This window comes from Medicago sativa, chromosome 6, assembly GCF_051527215.1.
Source record: "Medicago sativa cultivar Bolivia chromosome 6, Bolivia_mono, whole genome shotgun sequence".
Taxonomy (NCBI): Eukaryota; Viridiplantae; Streptophyta; class Magnoliopsida; order Fabales; family Fabaceae; genus Medicago; species Medicago sativa.
The window spans coordinates 51627607-51645554 of NC_140754.1; the positions used below are offsets into that span (position 1 = coordinate 51627607).

At 35.4% G+C, this 17948-nt stretch overlaps 1 pseudogene; it reads left to right on the plus strand.

Annotated features, from left to right (window-relative positions):
• Positions 1-4402: 4402 nt before the first annotated feature.
• Positions 4403-5302, plus strand: LOC146915545 (uncharacterized; annotated as a pseudogene).
• The last annotated feature ends 12646 nt before the right edge of the window (positions 5303-17948 follow it).

Sequence of the window (17948 nt, forward strand, 5' to 3'; positions counted from 1 at the left end):
GTTCATTTGACCAGAACTGGAAGATTCACCAGACTTGTTTTTCTCAGATCTTTTTCAGTTACACTGTTAAGTATTGAGACAACAGAGCAAGGCTCTAGATACCAATTAAATGTGAGAAAAACAAAAGAAGGGGGATTGAATTGTGTTAGATTTTTCTTCATTTCTCCTGAACTGAAACACACTGGCCAGAAGCAAATAGTGACTGCTTCTGAAGTGGTATTCAGGATCTAAATGCAGCAGACAAAGATATAGAGAGAGAAACAAGAAAGACACAAATCAATTATACAGGTTCCTTCCACAAACCAGAAGTAGTCCTATCCTCCTTGCACTTCCAAGGAAAGTTCACTAAAATGTAATATTTGATTACAAATGCTCACTGCTAAACTAGCAAGAGAATTCAAACTGCTCAAGCACACAAGGAAGAGATTTTCTATGCTCCTGAACACAATCAAGAGACTTCTATTGCTCAAGCACAACTGAAAGAGACTTCTAATCAAACAGAATTGCAAAGAAAAATGTTTGAGGATGAACACTTGATATACAATCAGTGGTGTTCACAATACAAATCAGATACAGACTCTTATGACTTTATAATTTCTAAGATATGATCTTTGAAACAGAAATTCTAAGTGAACTTTGAATGCAGAACAATTTCAGCAGAGTTTTGGCAGTTGTAAATTATTAAGTCTGATATTATGCACTACCAATCTCTAAGTCTTCACTCCTTTATATAGAGGTGTGAAAGAGACGTTGTGAAATTGCCAGCACATCAAAAAAAGTCATTTGAAGCTTTGATCAATCACCAATGATCTTTTGACTGATATGGAAGTCGTCCTATGAAGAATCAATTTCAAATCCATTCCCATTGTGAAGGAACATCGTTGTAGGCAGAGCTGTATTTCAGAGCTGTTTTCTTGTCTTGTAGCAGAGACAATGCAGACTAGTGGAGGTAGTGGTTGTACACTTCGTACAATTGTACTTTGTCAACTCTTTTTGAAGATAAGCATCCATTTCCATCAAATCGCTTCAAAATGACCGTTGCTTCATATTCCCAGTCTTCTGCAATGCCTAGACGAGATTAAATCCATTGAACAACTTTTGAAACTTTAAGTCTTGCATCTTCTGATGAACTGCGGCTTCTGGTGATTTTCCGCTTTTGATGAGGTTGCTTCTGGTGAATTTGCTTCTGATGAACTTCAGCTTCTGATGACGTCATCACATCAGGAGCACTTTGTCTTCAGGAGCATTTCTCTTCAAACACTTTAAGCTTCCTTTTTGTTGATTTCTTAGCTCTCTTTTGTTCATTCAGAACCTATTTATGATGTAAATTTTTGACTATGGTCCTGTACAGTTGAACAAATATTAGCTTGTCCAATTGACAATTTTTAATACCTTGTTATGATCAAAACTCTCAAGGTTCATTGTTAAACACATTTTGTTCCAACAAAGTCAAATATAATCCTAATCAAACCAAACCTTAAACCCTAATTTTATGTAACCCTAATTTCCAATCTAAATTCACCGTATTCACATGAATTAACAATTATCAAACTCATGAAGCGAAAATGGAGGTCTAGTAATTGTTAATTCATCATCTCAAATATAAATTCTTCAAGCGAAAGTGGAAGTTTTGATATTGGAACAAGTGAATTTAGACAAGGATTGCGACACATGAAAATAGTCTAGCAAACCTTGAGACATATAAATGTTTCGAACTTCAAGGATTCTAATAACAATCAACCATGAAAATAGGCGTGATTGTTAGAGGAACACACTCACTAAGACCGAAAGGAGATGTGGTAGGCTAAAGGGAAACTTGTCTTTAGAAATTAGGTCCAACATAAAGTTCTAGGTTTAAAGGTTTGGTTGATGAAGAGTTTGTCACCATGATGGACCAATAATCCCAAGGCACTTTTTTATTATTATTGTTATTTCTCTTTAAATTAAAAATCCAAACTCTATAACTCAACTCTTTTCTAATCATTGTTGAAAGTTAATTGAAATCATAACTCCCTGTCGGATCGATACTCTTTTATTACTACTCCGGTAAACCGTGCACTTGTGGTTTTATCTCATCAGGTAAAATATACAAATTGAGTATTAGGGTTATGGAATAGGGTTTGGAGACATAGTAGGAAAAGAAAACGCTATTTGGTAATTGAAAGAAAAATATTAATAATGAAAATGAACAGTTATGTGGTAATTGAAAGAAAAAATAATCATAATAAAAAGGAACTTCTATACAAAAAAAAAGGAATTGGAATGGTGTTAGTACCTTTTCAGTAGGTTTTAGCAGCAAAAAGGAGGAGTATTATAACGATTGCCTATGATTTCGGGACTTTTGTAATGTTTTCTATAATTGAGTCTGTAATTCTAGTTTTCCCGAACAATGCATTTTTATGGGGTTTTTGAAGTAATTCACGAAGAAATCGTGCAAATCAGAAAATCAAGAACATCCGAAGATTTTTGAAGACTTATAGGAAGACCAAAAATGAAGATTCAAGAGGCCTCAGTAGACTTACAAGAGGGAGAAATTTTGTTCCAAAGTTCCGAGACAGGTTATTTGAAGACGAAGACCTAAAACGACGGAAAATCAGAGAAATTGGGCACGGGAAGAGGTGCCATGCGCGTAGCACATGTACCAAGTACCTGGGGCATTTCCATGCGCCCGGGGCATGGTATGTGATACAGTCCCATGTACTAGGCACACTGAGCATGTGCCTCGTGCATCGAAAATGCGTGGGGCACAAATATCTTTTCCTGCTTTTTGTGAGTATAGCCCGCACTTTTAAACCAGACATAGGTAGAAACTCTCACTATAAATACCAACCTTCTTCATTCAGAATTTCTCATTCTAAACTGTGGCATTTCAAGAGGAAGGCAATTCTAAAGCTTCAGAGAAGTTTCTATCTTCTCCTTGATTTTCTAGGGTATGTTTCTTTCTGTAGTAATTTGTTTTTAGTTAGCATGTGTAGCTAATTCTTTTTAGGTTAGAGTTTGAAAATGAACCTCTATTTATTTCTGTTGGATATTTATTTATTATAATATCATTTTAATTTTATTTATCTTTTGTTCGCTATTAAGTTTTATTTGGAATTTCCTTAGTTTATTTCTATAGTAGGTGACACCCTAGATTAGATACAAAGGTTGTGACAGGGCCTAACATTAATATTACTATCCTGATGCTTATATCTTGATATTTATATCTGTTTAAGAAGTAATTATTTATAACTAGCGAAAGATATCGAAAGCGAGTTAACCCTATTAGTAAGTACTTAGGAGGTGACATAACTATTATTGAGTAAATTACGTTGAACCTATGAAGTAACTAGATAATAATTAAGGAAACAAGTGTCTGCTTGAAGAAAATAAATTGTAGCCTAATAGAACCATACTCTTAGACCTTGGTAAGGAAGACACTGATAGGGCTGCCCATTTGTAGAACTACTGAGAGAGAGAGAGAGAGAGAGAGAGAGAGAGAGAGAGAGCTACGAGTGTCCTACGATTCATAGATGGGTGGACCTAAGAAGGAACCTTGGTTTTCATTGCCTTGGGAAATGGTGGAAAGACAACATAAAGTCTATGTTTTCAGTTACCTTTGAGGTGGTATGACACCAGACGTAAGGATCACCATGTGACCAGTAGGTGGAACCAAACATTGGAGCGATAGACCTAGTACACCGAGAAGTATTGACCCTACACATAAGGATCACCGTGTGATCATCGGGTGCATCTTCCAACCTATTTGGGTAGTAACGTCCCAACAGCCTCATTACTTGTATAATATACTTAAGATAAATAAACGACGACATTACTGTTATTTAATATCAAACAATATAAATAGAGGGGATTCGAAGAATCCTAACCGATGCTTACTTTTCAGGAAGCAAACTAGGTAAGCTTGCTCTGTTGCAAACAAATAAAAATTCCAAGCATCTAACCCTTAACTCTTTTATTATATCGCCAACTTAAAAATTAGTAACGTGGATTATATGGACGAAACAACAATCTGTGTGGATGCAATACTCTACTTATCACTTAATTACTAGACAAACAATTTGGTACACTTGGCTAATCCACACATCAAGTTCTTGGTGCCGATGTCGGGGATTGTTGATATTTTCAACTAAGCAATTCAAATTGATTATTTTCTATCTTTATTTTTCTATCATTTATTTTTAAGTCATCTAATTTTCTGCATTTAATTTTCCAGTTGACTTTGTCCTAATAAGAACTATGTATAGTTTGTTTTATCCTTAATACCAAGACAGATGTTTTGCAATTTGATCCAAACATAGACAAAATTGAATGAGCACTTCAGAAAGTGGCCTAACTTGCAAGAGAAAAGATAGAGCAACCAGAAACAATCCCAATTCACGACTATACATCTGACGAGTCATAAATGGGAGACGAACGCCCCATTACCCTAGGATACTATGGGAGGCTAGATAACTTGGATGAAGTATCACTTGGTTTCCAACCAGCAAACCTTGTGGTGTTTGACATTAAGTATAGTGTTATGATGAATTTGAAATCTAATCAATTTTTAGGTAAAGAGTCGGAAGATTGCAACTCTCACTTGACACACTTTCTGGATGCCTGTAGCACAATCAACCCAGCTGGGGTGTCGGAATCAGAGAAATGACTCAGGTTGTTTAGGTATTCTCTAACCGGAAGAGCAAAGGATTGGCTGGATACACTACCATGTGGTACAATCGAGACTTGGGATAATCTCAAAAGAGAGTTCTTGGGCAGGTATTTCTCAACTGCAAAACACTTGCATAAGAAGAAGGAGATTTCCAGCTTAAAGCAACGAGGGTGAAGTTCTTTATGATGCATGGGAAAGGTTCAAGCTATTATTGAAGAGGTGTCCCGATCACAAGATTTCGGAAATGGATATTATGTAAGCCTTCACTACGTGAATAAAACCAGATACTCAGATGTTACTAGATTCTTCTGCAAGAGGAACCATGAAATTAAAACAGATAGTGAGGTACGAGAGCTGATTGACAACATGTCTTTGAATGAATGTCGAGGACAATGTGAGGAAGAGGTGACCCCAAAGAAGAAAGGTATGATAGATCTAAAAAATCAGGGTGTTTTACTTGCTAGTAATAAACTTCTCAACATACAACTAGAAACATTAGCAAAAAGGTTGGAAGCTCGTGAAGTTGCACAACTATCTGTAAAAGCCTACTGTAAGGTATGTGAGCAAACACATGAAAGTGATGCATGCTTACGAGAAAGTTTGGGGGTTTTAAAGGATCAGGTGAGGTATATGGGGAATTATTCTAGGCAGTAGAGGAATCCATAATCAAACAATTACAATCCAGGTTGGGCAGAACATCCAAACTTCTCTTACCCAAGCAACAATGTTCTACAACCACCACAGATAAACCCCCCTCCCCCAAGGAACTCAGCAGCAACAACCTGTTGTAAATTATGTTGATATTTCAAAAGTTTTCAAGTATATATTTTTTGTCCCTCTTTTTTAATTGAAAATATTTTAGCAAAAAGTATTTAATTCAAAATAAGAGTAACCGTATATGTCATTGAAGTTTGTTTAATCTCTATTTTGACCATTGGCATTTTATTAGACAAAGGTATTAAGGCTTATAATTAAGTAACGTACATGTTTGTTTGTATGACAAATCTTGTGCCTTAAATTCTTAAAATCAAGAAACATAATGCCAACCTTTATGATTATTCTTACGTTCATTTTTGTGTGGCTAAACGGTTACTTTGAAAAGTTTTGAAATATACTTATATATTGGCTTGAGTAGCATATAAGGTGTACAGAACTTTTTAGAAGAAAAAAAAAACTTACGTACAGAAAGAAACAAAACACTTGCTACACTCTTTTAAAATTTCTTGTGGGTTACACTTCCTGTTATATAATATTCCTTGCTAGTTCTGAATCCTCGATTTATCGAGAAGGGTCTGTTAAATCCAGGGGGGTTAGCGTTCTATACGCGGAAAATCCTTGAGGACAGTGCGATCAGCACATCTCAGATCATCTCACCGTTTTTGTTTTGCAGGTCTTCGTAGCATTTTATACAACAATCTCAAGGATTTTACGATGACTAACGAAGACAGTTCCAACAATGGCTCTGCAGTTCCACCTCCCAAAAACGATGCTCCAAAAGATCAGCAACAAACTCTTGTTGTGCCAACCATCAACTATGCCAAACCGTTTCCCGACGTTTCAAAGATTGAAGTCTTTGCTGGTCAGAATTTTCGAAGATGGCAGGAGCGCATCAGCTCAACACTCGACTTACACGGTGTCGCTTTAGCCCTCACCAACTCCAAGCCACCGTCTTCATCAACTCAAAAAGAAGTCGACATATGGGAACATGCAAATAAGGTTTGTCGTCACACTATTATGACTACCTTATCTAATGAGTTATTCGATGTCTATTGTTCATACAAGGAAGCGAAGGAAATATGGGATTCAATGGTTCTGAAATACACCGCTGAAAATGCTGGAAAGAAAAACTTCGTCATAGGCAACTACTACCGCTGGACAATGTCAGAAGAGAAAGACATTAAGGATCAAATCAATGAATATCACAAGCTGATTGAAGAATTAAAGGCTGAAAATATTCCTCTCCCGGACGAGTTCGTTGCCGGAATTCTCATTGAAAAATTGCCCGAAAAGAGAGCATGGCAGCAAAGGCAAAGGCATTAACTTCCCAAGCAAATCTGATCCAGAACAACACTAATCAGAAGAAGAGGTATGATAACAAACCTAATCATAAACCTGGTCACAATAAAAATAAGTATGTTCCTCGTGTTACTAATCCCACTTTCAAAAAGGAAGCTGGCCACTGTTATGTATGTGGTAAGAAAGGTCATTATGCACCTCAGTGCAGATACCGAAAGAAAGATGAGAATCCTCCTGAAGCTAATTTGGCTGAAGGAGATGATGACATTATTGCTGCGGTCATTGCTCAAGCAAACATTGTGACTGATGTGAACAAATGGGTGGTAGACTCTGGAGCTACCCGACATATATGTGCTACTAAAGATGCCTTCACCTCCTACACTACTGTGGGGGATGGAGAAGAACATGTTTATCTTGGTGACTCTCGAACTGCTGCTGTTTCGGGAAAAGGAAAAGTTATGTTGAAGCTCACATCGGGAAAGACCTTGGCTTTAAGTGATGTCTTACATGTGCCGGAGATAAGGACCAATCTAATTTCTGTGGCTCTTTTGAGCAAGGGTGGGATTAAAGTGTCATTCGAGTCTGACAAGATTGTAATGACAAAGAATAATGTATTTGTGGGGAAAGGTTATTGTGACAAGGGTCTCTTTGTTCTAAACATTGCTGAAGTTATGCATAATTAGGTTCCTCTTTAAGAGGGATTAGTTTCTTCAGTTTCTTATCAGTATTGCAGTTAGAATAAGTATGGCTGAAAAGCTTTTTGTCAAATCATGTGATTTCATTTTATTGAATTGACTGTTGTTTGCTTTCTTACTTATATTTGTTCTACATGATTTTAATTTGAGTGTTTTTCTTATTTTTAAAAACTGTCATTGTTCTAGATTTAAAAATCTTGACCACACGTGATGCCAAATGCCATATTGTTTCTCAAGTTTCAAATTCATTAGTTCTCCTTCTGTGTATGGTCTCGGTATCTATCTATCATATTTATATTATGGAATTGAAATGAGACAATGACATATAGAAATAAATTCATTAGTTCTGTGTGTAATTTTATCATCTATTCATTTTTGAATTTACTTTTCTATATATTCTGCTTCAGTTAAATATATATTCATGATATTATATTATATTAAAACTCTATGTTTTTGACAAATGTTAATACTCCATTTAATTGCCACCATGTGCAGTCTGTGCATAACATTGTTGTGCTAGAAATTCTATATGCAAAATGAAATTCCTGTTTGTATAATGTGCATGCAACCTATTCAATTCTTCAGTTCTGTGTTAACTAAAGTTCTATATGTAATTTTATCAGGATCTCACTTTTGTACTGTCATCATGATTTAGTTGTTGTTAATTCATAACTATCATATTGTGACAAGTTTTATAATTAGAAAATCATATTTTGAATGTGCATGGTTTGATAGATAAATGTGAACCTGTTATATATGAGAGAAAGTATATAAGAATATATGCATTTGTATGAAATCCCTTGTCTGTAACTACATTCTCTCTAATGCATGAACAACATTTTACATGTTTTTCTTATAATTAAGTTTACAAATCTGAAAGTTTCACAAATGCTAAAGAATTGATTATATTTATTTAATTTTATTTTGGCATTATATTGTGGATAAGTGTACTTGCAAGGCTACACTACTCGAGTCATCTATATTGCTGACATTAATAGAGTATACCATTCAGAATTGTGGTAATCAAGATTACTAGTGGTTTTCATTCTTGCAAAATTACTTTATAATGTGAATTGTAATTATAATGTGAATTGTAATATTGCTTAGAGTGTACGAGCCATTGTGTTAAAATAATGCGATGATGTTAATTTGATTTGAAACCAATGAGTATTAATTTTACTCATTGTGGAGAGTTGTCGCTTAGTAAATATCTAAGTAGACCTGTATAAATCTATAATATATATCGAGTTCATGAGACTCGAGTTAACATGATATTAATTGATTAAGAGACGTCTTAATCAATATTTATGAGTTTAGCGGATCCGATAAAGCCCCTGGGGAGGAAAATAATATGTGACACATCGAGGGGAATTAGACTTAAGCCATTCGAAATTAATAAGTGATAGGAACCCAACCTTTGTGATTGGAGATCCCATGAATAAGGTTCATATGGGTAAAAACAAGTCACTTGTTAGTTCTGCTAGCACCAAAAATTAAATTAAATAATTTTTGTTTTTGTCTCTTTCCTATGGTGTGAGTGAGAAGTGCTAGACACTGCATTATTGAGAGGATAAGCAAATGTAGCTTTTAATGAATTTCATATCTCTTATGAGTGGTGTATGATTTGCAGCATACACTTGATGAAATCACCTATGTGAGTGTCAAGTGGGGCCGCTTGTATGAGATTTTGGCGAAATCTCTGGAGCACTCATGAAAAAATCCAAGCACGCGCACGGCCTATTCGCGCACCACAGCGCCAACAGCAAGAATTGTGGGGGTGTGATGCGGGTGGTAGACCTCTAACATACGTAAGTGTCTTTGGTTCATATAGCTTGCTACACCAAATTCACTGTATGTTAAGTTTATCATTCTAGGGCTGGTTCATATAGCTTGCTACACCAGTTTGATGCGTTACATCCAAGTGTTAACCCAAAAATTATTTTTTAATAATCTTCTTTTAAACTTTTGAAATATGTGGGGGATTGTTGTAAATTATGTTGATATTTCAAAAGTTTTCAAGTATATATTTTTTGTCCCTCTTTTTTAATTGAAAATATTTTAGCAAAAAGTATTTAATTCAAAATAAGAGTAACCGTATATGTCATTGAAGTTTGTTTAATCTCTATTTTGACCATTGGCATTTTATTAGACAAAGGTTTTAAGGCTTATAATTAAGTAACGTACATGTTTGTTTGTATGACAAATCTTGTGCCTTAAATTCTTAAAATCAAGAAACATAATGCCAACCTTTATGATTATTCTTACGTTCATTTTTGTGTGGCTAAACGGTTACTTTGAAAAGTTTTGAAATATACTTATATATAGGCTTGAGTAGCATATAAGGTGTACATAACTTTTTAGAAGAAAAAAAAAACTTACGTACAGAAAGAAACAAAACACTTGCTACACTCTTTTATAATTTCTTGTGGGTTACACTTCCTGTTATATAATATTCCTTGCTAGTTCTGAATCCTCGATTTATCGAGAAGGGTCTGTTAAATCCTGGGGGGTTAGCGTTCTATACGCGGAAAATCCTTGAGGACAGTGCGATCAGCACGTCTCAGATCATCTCACCGTTTTTGTTTTGCAGGTCTTCGTAGCATTTTATACAACACAACCAAGGTAAAGTCTAGAAGAGATCTTCTCTCAAGTTATGAAGAATACCCAGGGGAAACTTGAAAGACTAGATAAGGAAGTTGAAGAGATACAAAAGTGACACAAAATTGTTGTAAAGAACTTGGAAGTGCAGATGGGACAACTGTCTACTTAATTTGCAAATTCTGCAAGAATAAGATTTTTTGGAACAACTCTAGATAATCCTAGGAATGAAACTTGCAAAATGATGGAAGTGAAAAAGGATGAAATGAAAGAGATTAATCCTCTGACAACTGAAAGCAAGGTCACATAAGCATTAAAGCATATGGTGAAGGAATGGTCCACTCTCAGGGATGTCTTACAAACCATGAAGATGACCAAGAACCAATGTTGCAACAAACTTTTGGATACTTATTCTCACCCATCGGTGAACCACTTCATGAGAATATGGTCGTTGTTACCAAGGAAGATCGTAAGAAACATGATAACGAGACTCCGAAGAAGAAGGAAGACCCTAGATGTTTTAGCATACCAGTTACCATCAAGGGATTCTATGTTGTAGAAGTAATGTATGACCTTGGATCTAGCGCAATTATGATGCCACTATCACTATATATTCAATAATATTGGAGGGTTGGAGTTAAATCCTTGCGATGTAAGAATATGACTTGCTAGTGGTTCTCTCAAGAATGTTGAAGGTGTAATATAGATTGTGGATATTGATGTTGATGGATTCACTTTCCCTATTTAGGTGGCAGTTATCGAATTGAAGAGATTAGATAGAGTTAAATGATCTTGGTGAGACCTTTTCGCGCCACTTCCCGGACTATAATAATATGGATCGAGGGGAAATTATCATAAGATCAGGAAAAGACTACATCACCTACAAAATTTCTGGACAGTACCGTTACCCTGAGCAGGATGGTGTGACGAAGGAAAAACCTAACCTAAAGGTTGATGAATAGGATGTAATCAAGGAGCCTGAAGGACATGGGCTCCCAAGCACAAGTTCGACATATCTATCAGGCTCGAGACGCTAAACAAGTGCTAAATAGGAGGCAACCTATTTCCTCAAGCTAATGACTCAAAAGAAGCGCTGGATAGGAGGCAACCTATTAATCGTCGGGACTCAAACGTTAAACTAGCGATGAATAGGAGGCAACCCCTTATTTTTATTTTCTGCATTTTTATTTTTTGCTAAGCTGAGATGATTTGAGTAATCAATTTCTTTTCTTTTTCTGTTGCAAATCCTCCAAGTATTATCTAATAAAATTTTATTTCTTTTGCATCTACAATTACAACATTTCCTTTTATGCTTAAATTTGTTTTAGTCTTAGGTAGTCAGTTAAAGCATTTACAGTAGAGGCTAGTTTACCCTTACATTCGAAAGCATGATACTTTCTGGGGCTTGCTAGTGAAGGTACTTATAGGACCACCATCTCTTTTCCGAATAGCAAAACCGGTGAGATTTAGAGCTAAATATTTTTCATATCCATTTTAGGTTGTTAGATACCTAAATATTTTCAATTATGAGTGTTCCATATGAATGCTATTTTTGCTTGAATTTGTGGTCGTTTTTTACAGATGATTGTTGACATAAATCCGCAAGTGCACGGTTTACCAAAGTAGTAAAAAGAGAGTTTCGTTCCGACAAGGAGTTATGAATTCAATTAACTTCAGCAATGATTAGAAAAGAGTTTTAAGTTATAAAGTTTGGATTTTTAATTAAAAGAAAATAATAAAAATAATAGCGCCTTGAGATTATTGGTTCATCTAGATGACAGATCCTTCACAAAACAAACCCTAAACCAGAACTTTATATTGGACCCACTTTCTAAGGACAAGTTTCTCTTAAGCGTATCAAAGCTTCTCTCAAAGTCATTTAGTGTGTTCCTCTAGCAACCACGCTTATTCTCATGGTTGATTGCTATTAAAATCCTTGAAGAACGAAACTTTATGTGTCTCAAGGTTTTCTAGACTATTCTCATGTTTCGCAATCCTTGTCTAGTTTCACTTGCTCCAATATCAAAGCTCCGCGTTCGCTTTATGAATTGATATTTGTGATGATGAATTAACAAACACTAACCCTCCGTGTTCGCTTTATGAGTTTGGTATTTGTTAATTCATTAAAAAAACAGTGAAATTAGATTAGAAAATAGATTTATATAAAATTAGGGTTTATGGCTTGGTTTGATTAGGATTACGTCATTAGACTTATCCAACAATCCCAAGACAAGAAGAGTTTACTCACTCACGTTCATTGTAGACATAGAAGAGAAGAAGAAGAACATAAAATAAAGAGTGAACTTTTATTCAAAGAAACAATTGTCACTTATTATTTCGAAGAACAAAAGATGGTTTTACAACTAGATGGCTGCTCTATTTATATTCTAACATTGACTTGAGCCTCAAGAATTAAATCACTAAAGTGTTGCACAAAAAACCATGGGCTCTAGGTCAGAAATACTAAAATAGGCAGCTTTGTCAAAGAAGCAAAAGCAGTAAAAGGGTAATATGGGGAGCGCCACTTGTTATATTTTTGCACAAGATCTTCAAATTCTTTGCACAAGATATTTTTGTATGAGATCTTCATATTTTTGGCATGAATCCTTGCACAAGATATTTTTGTATGAGATCTTCATACTTTTGGGATGAATCAACTCCAATTCTCCCTTGTTTTGCTCCAAGACTACATCTTTCAAATATTTGTTACTAAAATAAAATAGGCTAAAACATGGTTTTAGTCCCTGCAAATATGCCTCGTTTTGGTTTTAGTCACTGTAAATTTTTTTTTTATAGTTTTTGGTCCCTGAAAATTTTTTTGTTTTTAAAATAGTCCCTGAAGGGACTATTTTCAAAAACAAAATATTTTGCAGGGACCTTTTTAAAAAACAAAATATTTTACAAGGACAAAAAACTACAAATTTTTTTTACAGGGACTAAAACCAAAATGAGGCATATTTGTAGGGACTAAAACCAAATTTTAGCCAATAACTTGCAATTGAAGTAAAATAGTTCTAGAAGGAAATAAAAACATATCAAATTTAATTAAAATAAACTTAAATATTAAATAAAATACACTAATTAATGACTCATTATTGACTCATCAAACTCCCTCATACTTGAATCTTTGCTTGTCCTCAAGCAAAAGGCATAGACATAGCAGCATAAACAAGATTAACTGAAATTCTAGCGCACTTGTTTTAATATGTTCTGTCAGATGTTTTAACGTTTGCAATGTTTCGTTCAATGTTCCAACATCACGTAGTAAACAGAAATAAAAACAAGAAAATAAATGACCGGAAAGTAAAGAACACAATGAGTTTGTTGACCCAGTTCGGTGACAAACACACCTATGTCTGAGGGCTACCAAGCCTGGAAGGAAATCCACTAGTGTAGTCCTTATTCAATAGCTCTCAGCAAACTCCTCGTTCACATTATGTGACCTAGGACCTACCCGTATAGACTTCAACCTAGGAACTCCTAGATCTGAGATCCCATCTCACTATCCCAATGGTCAGTCACAGCCCTTGTGACCTATCAGACCTAAACCAAAACACAAAGTTGAAGTTACCTTCAAACACAAACAACTAACACCTTGTTTCACAACTTCGGTGTAGTACACAAGAGTATCAATACTCACACACACACACACACACACTCCTAAACAAGTATCACAGACGATACAAGAAAGACACACAATAAAGATTCTAAACTTGCATCAACATGATACAAGAGTAGGATACATGTAGACTCAAAACCCTAAAAATATAAACTTTTTAGTACCACGGCTTGAATGAGTAATTAGGTCTTAGAGTCTTGTTTATATACTGAAGCAGCTTAGGCTAAATACTTCGTTGGGCTTTAGCACAAAGCAGATCGGTTCAGCTAATCTGCAAAACAGAAATCAAAACATTAGAGTCTTGTTTTTAGTCGGAACATTTATAGGATCGTTCCAGCCAATAACAAATATTTCCTAAAATATAAAATCTACTTTAGAAATATTCCACAGCAGATTATGTATAGCTATGCGTGTTGCTTGGACAATAAGATAAGGAAATATTGTTTCCTTAAACAATAAAGGGCGCGCTTACAAAAAGCCATGAACTCAGGCACACTGAACCGTGCCAGGATGTTGGAACATTGTATCCAATATCTTACAGAGATGCCTAACCACATATTGGAACATTGGTTCCAACTTACAAAACAAGGATATTTCTTTTAGCAATAATGCAGCCAACACAAATACCCAACGATCTTCCCCTTTGGCAAATTTTTGGCTAAAACAAATTAAGGCCAAATCCAAAGAATAAAGAGGGATACATAAGATTATTTCTCCATGAGCATGAACACATACCTATGAAGAAACAACTAGCACACAGAATCTAAAGAGATATCTTAGATACACTTCTTAAAGTCATCACAAACACATACTCAAGAAGAAGGAGTAGCAGGCAATATCACTCTAGAGATAGCAAGAGTGTGCATACATAGAATACCTCACGACTCTTCAATCACAACTTCAGCTGGCAGAGGTATTACACTATATCGGAGACATGCAGCCGCGGATCAGATAAATAGCACAGTCTCTCAAGAGCTAAGGAAAAATAAATTCCTAAGCTACATCTAGGGAACATAAGTTCCTGTACACAGGATGTTTTAACATCCTTCACCACATAGAGCAGAGGAAAAATAAATTCCTATGCTACATTCAGGGAAAAACAAATTCCCACACGAAGATAGAGAGAAGCAAATTTTCTCAAGAGCAGAGGAAAACTAAGTTCCTATGCTACAGTCAGGGTGTCATACCCCAATTTTTGACCTAAGATACCACTGACACGTGTCGATGGACCCTACATTCATACGTCACTTGACCCTGATCGGAAGGACTTTTTCAGTGAAAAATTCGGCAGAGGTATTTTAAAATACCTCATATTTGGTTCCGAGTCGGGCCCACTTCTCCCTTTATTCTTATTTTTATTTAGTCCAAATTTCCATCTTTTTGTTCTTTTTTTAAAAAAAAATCATTTAATTTTAATTTTATTTTATTTTGATCTTTAATTCTGTTTAGTCTCTATTTATTTAATTATTTCTTTTTTTAAATAAGTCCAAAAAGTCCATGTCTGCATAATCTTTTTTTTTATCATTTATTTTCATTTTTATTATTTTCTATTATTATTAGTTGATAAAATCCAAAACAAATAGTTACTCAAAATTCAGTTTCTTTCTCCCCAATTCAAGCAACGCTCTGTTCAAATCTGTTCACATTTCCAGCACAACAAGTGGGAAACCACAAATTCACAAAAAATCTCCATCTCAAAACAAGTGGGAAACCAAAAATTCACAAAAAATCTCCATCTCAAAACACACACCATTTCACATAATCAATTCATCATCACAAAACCTGTCAAGAATTATCAAACCTAAACCAACATATGTGACCATGCATACACCAAACAGAATCATAACCCAACACATTCAAACCAAATTCAAACCCTACGCATAACACATCAAAAGCCAATTCACCAACAAACCAATCAATCGTTCCAGCACCAACATCACTGTCGATCTCGAGTTCAACTCGGCACCAAAACCTATCGCAAAATCCATTCAAACCGTCAAGCATCAAACCGTATTGCCCAAATCCGAACGCAGCCAACGAACACCAGGCACACCGGAATCGAACCCAATTCACGAAGAGCTCAGCCGATTCAAATGACGACGTAGCCGAAGTCAACAAACTGACCCAACAATACCGTCGACGTCCAAAACCGTAACCCACAGACCAGCCGTTGCAAATCATCACAACACCACGAATCTAGTCAACCGCCGTTCCAAACACGACACAAAAGGTCATTCTCTTCTTTTTCTATTACTGATTGTAGATCTAGGGCTATTATTTCGTCATTTGAAAATTTTGAGGGTAGGAATAAGTAGAGGGTAAGAAGAGAGAAAGAAAGAGCAAAAAAATAAAAAAAAAAGAGGAACTTTTAAGGTCCGGCGCGGTGGCACCGCCACTCAGGTCGGCCAACCGCCGCGCCGGTGTACTAGTTCTCGCCGGAAAATTTATAGGAAGAAGAACAAAATAAAGAGAGAGGAGTGAGCGGCTTTGAGAGAGAATAGGGAAGAGAGAGAAATTTGTGTTTAAAATGAAATAAAAACCAGTCACAGCCTATATATACTACCCTGAACCGGTTCGGTTCTCCTGGAACCGGTCCAGGCTTGAACCGAACCGGTTTGAGCCCCCTTTCAGAGCAACACACACCCATCATCTGTTTAGGCCCAGTATGCTTTTTTATTTTCTGCACCCCCTGTTTACTGCCTGCACCCTTCTTTTGCATCATTTTTTTATTTTTATTCATGCATTTTAATTTCTCTAGCATTTTCAATTTCTTTTGCATTTTATCATTCTTATATTTATTAGATTAGGCTGCATATTTAAAATTCATCTATTTATTGCATACATGTTTATTTTGTATCGTTTATTTCTTATCATATGAAATTTAGGATGTATATATAGGCTTGATGTATATATAATTCATGCATATTTATTTTTCGCACATAATTTAGAATGTAAAATAGGCCTTAATGTAATTTATTTATTTTTATCGCAGACCCTAGAATGTATTAATAGGTTTTTTGTAATAGCTTAGGTGCATGTGTGCGTGAGTGGGTGTATGTTTACTTTTATGCTTGGTAGTTTAGGTAAAAGGTCCTTGTGGTGGTCCAATGCCAATATAAGGTCCTTACGCTTTTATTTTTTTTTCTGCTCCGTTAGTTTAACTTCATTCCAGTTATTTGAAAACAACAAAAACATGCAAATAATATAAAATCACAAAAATATTTTCTTAAATAAACCTTGATCCTAAATCAAGTGATCCTTTTTTATTTTCTTTTCTTAATCAAATATTAATCAATTTTATTTTATTTTGAGTCTCTTTTCTTTAATACAAAAAATACAAACAAGCTTATTTTGCCACTTGGCTTTTCATTTTAAAACCTTTTTCAAAACTAATAAAAAACACCAAACCAAGCAAACGTCAATTTCTACCACGAACAACGTGATTTTGATCCCTCACGGGTATGTAGACAAAGGACTTGTCCTTCCGAATCAATAAAAATGTAGATAAATAGGTCTCCTTTTTTTTCTTTTAATCATTATTCTTAAGTTCCTTCTTTTAAGTAAAAAGCAAGTTTATAGCACATTAATTAAATGAAACCAAGAGGTTCCCGTAGAGTACTACGGACATAAAGGGTGCTAATACCTTCCCTTTGTATAACTAACCCCCGAACCCTAAATCTTTTCAATATGGGGTGGTTTGAACTTTTTCCCCTTTTATAAAAAAATTAAAATGTTCAGTCGTGAAATAAATTAGTAAGTCAAAAGCTAATCAAATAGCCTTGATCTCCGAAAAATGATGCGACAGAAATGGCGACTTTACTGGGGAACCCCATAAGTGGGTTGAGCCTAACTTGGCTTTATTTAACTATTGTGTTATAACTTGCTTAAAAAAATCAAAAAATAAAAGATGGAAATTACGTGTATATTTGTTCTTCCTTCTTCTTTCTCCTTTCTTAACGGGAGTGGTGAGATAAGTCCTAACCTGGGCTTGAGAGAAATATAAGATAGGACAGGGTATAATCATAGTGCCATACCAAGAGCATTCTTGGACCATGTGTACATGTGATAACCCTACTCGGTGGAGGCCCCACGGAAGGTAGTAATCTTGTTGTCATGAGCATTCATGTCGACGTTATTACTTTCAATGTGAGTGTCCTGTGAAGTTGTGGACCTTAGTTACCCTTAACCCATCTTGGCCTTTTTAGGACGTAGTGCGATGGCTAAACCAAGAGCATTCTTGACTTTAGTTGATACGCGATACTACACTCAAACTAGACTACCTTATGAATGTTATTGGACTAGGAGCATTCCTATACACCGATATATTCAAAAAGGGGTTGCAATTTGGGAACTTGGTAGAACCCTTGTTACA